We start from the raw sequence: 6749 nt of genomic DNA, 5'->3' as shown, positions 1-6749 counted from the left end.
GCTGAAGTGTTCTGACAGAGTTGGATAATAGGCTACAGGAGATGGTTCCAGCTCAGCACTGCTGATAGTCTGAGAGAAATTACAAGAATTATTACATTGGGTGAAAATCTGAAGCTCAGCACATGCAGACCTGCCAATACATACACACAAATCTATATCTTACATGGAGATATGCAGTTTTATCTACTGTAATTTAAGCACCAACTTTCTTCTTCCCTCCCCTCCAGTCTGTCCTCACACTGCTCAGCTTCATGCAGGCCTGTCCAAAAGCCTGCTAAAAGAAAACAAACACTGATTTCAGGTGGATGAATATGTGATTCCCAGCCAAAACAACTTTGCCTTGCACAGTACTTCTGTTTTGCATTGTGAGTCATTACATGTACCTGTGAACAATGGGCTAGGGAGTCACAGCCTGTTTTATGCAGGATCTGGCCACATCAGTGCAGTGGGAATCGCTGGGTTCCCATGGCAGGAGGGCAGTGGTGCAGTGACCTCAGCCCCAAAGATGTAAATGTCTGTACCAGATGTGAGGTGAAAGAGTTCATGGTGGATTTTTACATAGGGGAGAAGCAAAGGTATCAGGCACTAAATGGATTGTTGAGCTACATTTTATTTGTATGTGTATGGCACAAAGAGAAGCACAATTCTGGCCAATCTCATTAGTAATGTCTAACATCAGATATGATCCTGCAGTGGAACTGATCCATTGCTCTCACCAGATGCAGTGCAAGGCTGGCACTGGTGGTTGAAGGTACAATGCAGGCTGCAGCAACCTGGCTTCCTTTTCTCTCCAAAAAGCTGCCAGAGATCTGTGGATTCAGGACTCCTTTTGTCCTGTAATGCTCTGATGGACATACTATTTTCTGGAAGTGTTAGAAATATAGCCAGATTCATTCACTGGTTTGCCCCCAGCAAAAATGTCTCAGACCCCTGAAATCCACCTGGTGCTCAGCAGCTCTGACCTTTGGCTGGGCACTGCAGTATCCACAACCTCTTCCGAACAAACCCTCAGCAGGAGGGACCCTCAGAAGCCTCCTCTGCCCCCATTCAGGCACTCCTGCTGCTCTGCCACAGCTGGCTGACGGCAGTCATGCAGCCCTGCCCGTGGCAGGGAGTCCACTGAAAACCAATCCAGCCATGGCCTCAGCCCATCATCGCTCCTGCGAGTGCCAGACTCAGGTCAGGTTACCAGGGAGCTGACACAGCCACTGCTGCTGCCTTGTCCCTGCATCCTGCACCACCACCACCTGCCTCAGGCTTGCAGGGCATGATCTCTGGGACAGAAACCGCATTTTTTTCCTACCAAAACAGTGTCTTTGCAGCTGAAAGGGTATTGCTTTGATGCTTACAGAAAGTTATGAAAGAAATGAACAGCAGAAAATCTTAGCTGGAACAGTAATGCAAGTAATAACACAAATAAAAAGAAAACTTCCACATTCAGCCAAATGCCTGCTCTAAATGACAGCAGAAAGGAAATATATATTTATATGGGGATAACATACAGTTATGTGTGGGTGGATGTGTCTGAGCTATAGAGCAGGGAGGATGCTATTTATCCTTGGATCCATGGCAGGTCTAACAGCAATTCTCATCCTCTGTTCGTATTTCGGAGGGCACTCAACTTAAAACCAACTGTGATGGTAACACAGTTCCACAGTATGACTGTGAGACATAATTCTCGGAAACATAATAAATAAATTTCAGATTACTTTATAGAATTGGAAATCCTGCAGTTTAGAAACATAACTACACAGTGTGTGCAGCACCTTCAATATATGCTCACATTTCAGTTCACTTACTAATGGGCATGTGGGCAAATGCAAAGTCTTTCCCTAAATCAACACTGTGTTGCACAGACCAGTTGCCTTTACAGAACCATTGCCAAATATGTTACATGGAATTTTTCCAGTAGTTCTGTTAAATTACGCTATTTCAGTGTATGTAAATTTAAATTTAGGAAATTCACCTCATGGCAATGTAGTACTCTACAGTCTACTTTAGGGAGTATTTGGTGTTAATGTCTTCAGTAAAAGAGCTTTAATTACCTTCATCCCAGTGCTGGCTGATGTGGCAGTTATTCTCTCCACTTTCCCAATAAAAGTATCACACTTTGCTATTTAGAAAATGAAAATACAGGCTATTCAGCATGCCCTACAAGTTAAGAAACTCAGGCTGACTCAGGTAAGAAGGGAGAGCAGATCACCAGTTAGATTCTGAACAGAAAACACACCATATGCAGCTTGCTGGAGCTCAGGGCTCAATCTTTGCACCTACTAAAGAAAAAAGCCCCACTGATTCCAGCTCTGTAGTAGCAGACCCAGCTATCAAAGAGCTGGAATACCTTTCTGATTTCATTTGTTGTGGCATATGTTCTCAGGGAGGGCAGGAGGAGCAAGTTATCAAATCCTAATTAATAATAAAGTTGGAGGTATTTTAATGCATTTTCTCTGTGCACATCAACTGTCAGGTCCAAAGCAGCTCCAAAATCAGTACTAATAAAAAATCTGAGACTAAAGTGTCCATATATTAGGTTCTCTAACTGCTGCGACTGACAACAGTACTAAGCTGTACCTGTACAACTCCATTTCATTTTAATATTTTATACAAATGGAAATCCTTTAGCATGAGAATGAAGACAACACCATGAAAACAAGAATAAAGTTGTCTATTAAGATGCAAAGATAAATGCAAACTGTTTGCTTCATTTTCTCTTCTTTGAGTTACAAATTTCTTGCTGTCATGAAAAACCTTTTCATCTTTCCTGAAATTTATCACTGTGGCACTCGGTTGACAAATGTATTCATCACAGTAGTGTACTTCCCAGAGATTCTTGTCTTCTGCCTCAAGCACTTTATTCCTTTAGATGATAAAAGTATTTTTCTGAGAAGAGTTTACATACATATCTGTGTGGCTGTAGGCTCACACACATCATCAAAGTATTCAAAAAAATCGTACTTCCAAGAAAAAAAATCAGCTTTAAGGACGGATATTTTTTATGACAGAATCTTATTTCCACAATGGCTGTGCAGTGATCATCCTTCCACTCTGTTTGGACAGTGAAATGCACTCTGCTGTAGCAATTAAGGAGCATGCAAGAGTATTTTATGAACTTAAAAGTTTCACTGGAGGTTCTCAATGTGTGGCAATGCAACTACATTACTACATTTGGATGTGTAATAGCCATTTACATAAGATGGCATCAGGCAACACATTATTACTAGGTAAGAATATGTGTGTATAGCTACTGCATTTTATATATAGTTTATATAGCTGTCCTGAGGGGAATGAGAGCTGAGAAAGTTGACCATTACTGCAGCAACTCTGGTATTGGAAAAATAAGCTTTTCTTCATCTTCACTTTTCCTTATACACACTGTTCCCTTTTTAATGGCACCAACTCCCAGAGTATTGAGTGTGAAAGGGGAATTTGTGAAAGCAGAACCCCAACCTGTCCTCCTTTCTAAGCTCACATTGTGTTACATGTAGATAATTTTCAGAGATCTCATTTCCACTGGAATTTGGTTAGTAGAAAAAATGTCTTTTCCCTTGTTTCCCTACCCCCACCCTGGTGACCACTTCAGTGCTTTATAGCCAAATACATAAAACTATTCACTGGAATCACTTTCCCACAATTGAAACAGTCTGAAAGCAAAAACCAGAGGATACAGTCAATAAGGGATCTTCATCTCATCAGGAGAGGAAATTTATTTATGCAGAAATCCTCTTCTCTAAACAGGCAGCTGGTTGCAATATTAGAATTATATCACCCACCATCAGAAAGTAAGGGGTTTGGATGCCCAGAAATTTCTCATTCAGAAATCAGATCCTCTTATTTTGCTTCTCACATGAAAATTAGCATTTACATTTTAATACTTTCACCACTTCCACTAAATACTTTGCTACAGAACTGGTGAAATGCATTTCAGCAAAATATCCCTGTATAGCAGGTGAAACCTCCCAGCAAGACTTTTATGGTGCATAAAGCTTTCAGCTAGCCAAAGTGACTGACCAAAACTCATTCCCTCTCATTTGGCTTAGGTGCTTCACATTGGGTGTTAGTCCTTGAAGAACTGGCCAAGCCAGATAAAACAATTTGCAAAATCATATCCCACTGGAGTTTCCAGTCAGTCAATACTGTCCGCTCTTATGTACAACGAGCCTGAAAAAAAAAACCCAAAACATTTTGAGGCATTTGGTTATTTATATAAACAAAGAAGAGTATTTTGTTGAATAAACAAAATGTAAGTAAAATATTCTTTTTTTGCTTATATAAAGAAATGTGTAACAAAATATTCTAGTCTATAAACACTAATTCAAGGTAGGTTGATATGAGAATATATTAGAGTGTTGATATTCACCGTGTTTTAAGAAGTCATCTTGGGGTGGGCTAATAGCTGAAAATATGTTAATTATGTTTTTCTTTCTCTTTCCATGTCTCAGGTAATTTTAAAGACACAATTTATCTCTTTAATGTTTATTATATTCATTTTGGCTTCACAGCTACTCAGAACTAATAGTTTTTTAAGATCTCATTCCTAAAAATATACAACTCCTTTTCACAGTGCTTGGACATTATCAAGTCATAATAAGATTTTGAATAAAATTCTCCTCTGTATCAGCCCGGGCACCAAGGTCCCTTGTTCCTTTCTTATGCCTCTTTCAGACCCTATCCTGCTGAAGAAGATAAACTTAATTTATGGGAAAAGTTGCATTATTCAAGCTAGAAGAAATGTGAACAAGATTTCTAATATGCAATTCCAATTTTGTAAAAACCTCCTTTGTATCCCCTTTTTACTAGTATTAATGTATATTTTTACCAGTAATACTGTAAAATAGGCATCATAAGGATACACCAAATACATGGCAAACTTCTTGCAATATTTTTCCAATCAAAATATGAGTGATGTAATTTCTTGCCATTGCTGCCTCATTCTATATATTCTTAATTTTCTCTTTTCTCTCACTTCTACTGGAACTTTCTTTAGAATACAGGACAGATAGGAGCTTTTGCTCTTTTTGCTCCTCCCTGTCCCTTGCTGATTGTTCATAGGACACTCATATTTGCCCTACCCTCCTCAGGATATTAAATTTGTTCTTTGAATAAGGTGGGCACAGGAGTTCTCTCTCCTCCTGTCTGCACCAGACAGGAACAAAATTGGTCAAATCAGCCACCATAGGCATAATGATGCTATACAAGTGCCAATCGATATTTGATTGATGAAGACATTATGATACTTAATATGTTTCCAACACCACTACGATCAGTAACTACGAACAGCCAACAATTCAAAATGTAATCTCTGAGACAGAACTACAAAACCTTGATTATTTTAGGTTTTGATGGATAAAATGTGTCACAGAATGTGTAAAAATCTTTATGATGATGCTCCCAGCATACCATTATAAAACGAGTGTGGTTTCCATCTAGCTCCCCAGTAGTGCTGATTCAGGGCCATAAAGAGAAATGCATCCCTCTGTTAGAAACTGTAACATTTATATTGATTTCAGACACCTTGATTCTGTACAAAAATAAAATTAGCCCTGCTTTAATTTAAGAGTACAGGATAGTGTTTGGAGGAGAGCAGTAGCAATGAGGACTCCTGGATTCTATTCCTAGCCACAGCAGTGACTCATGCCATGACCTTGTGTAAGCCTGTTGACCTCTGTGCCTGTTTACCCATGTTGAACAATGAAAAAAGACTGAATACCTACTTTGCTGGGGTTGAAGCCCTCAGTCAGAAAGAGCCAAGTATATGGGCACTCCTGGCAAAGTAAATAAATCATGAGGACGTTTCAGATGAGGTTAAAAAGTATCTCCAGTATGAGGTTTCTGTGGTCTCTTCAATTCGATCCTGTTATGTATTTCAGTGCAGCACATACGGTCCTATCTTTAAAACACTGGGTAGTGTTACGTGCTGTGGGATAAGTTACAGCATGAAGATTTAATATTAACATTAATGGGAGCTGTGCAGTTAAAGCCTATGGCTCTCTGCTGAAAGTGTGCCCTCAGGAGAGCCAGGCTGCTAATAATTTACAAATTGTCCAATTAAAAAGTGTTGTGGAAATTTCTAACTTTTGCAGATGTATCTTCTAAACACTATCAGAAATGCTGTGGCTTTCAGTATGTTTGTATATCAATATTCAGACTTGTGTGAAATATTCTGTGAATGTTCCTAAGGGACGCTTGGGCAGTTACTTACCCTTTACCAAAACATTTTAAAGCACTCATTTTCTTGCAGCACTCTTATATCTAACTTCTGAGATTTAATTTCTGTTTTATTTCTATCACTCTGCAATCAAATACTGTATTTTGGGGGACACTATCAGATCAGACAATACTGTTGGTGATACTCTCATTTTTTTGTTTCAGTTCTAATGACCATTTGGGCTGTTTCTCACAGAATAAGGCAGGAATTAATATTGTGACTTGATTAACAATAGCCACATGCAAACCATTGGTATCAAGGAAAAAACATTCAGAAAATCCCACAATTCTGTGCATGTACATGCCTTAGTTTGAAAAGACAGGCGTCTGCTAAGGAAGGCAGGAGCCTCCCTTGAAATGGAAAATGTAAACCCCCTCCATCTGAATTATTATAATTTTGAAATGAAGGGGCTCTCAGGCAAAGATATGGGAGTAGGAATAACCTACTACTAGGTAGGAGTAGGAATTCTTTACTAGTATGTACAAATCAAAAAACAACCAACCTACAACTTAATAGGAAAATGAAAATAAAATGTACTAGTACA

This window comes from Parus major, chromosome 2 (genome assembly GCF_001522545.3).
Source record: "Parus major isolate Abel chromosome 2, Parus_major1.1, whole genome shotgun sequence".
NCBI lineage: Eukaryota > Metazoa > Chordata > Aves > Passeriformes > Paridae > Parus > Parus major.
This window is presented reverse-complemented; position numbering follows the sequence as displayed.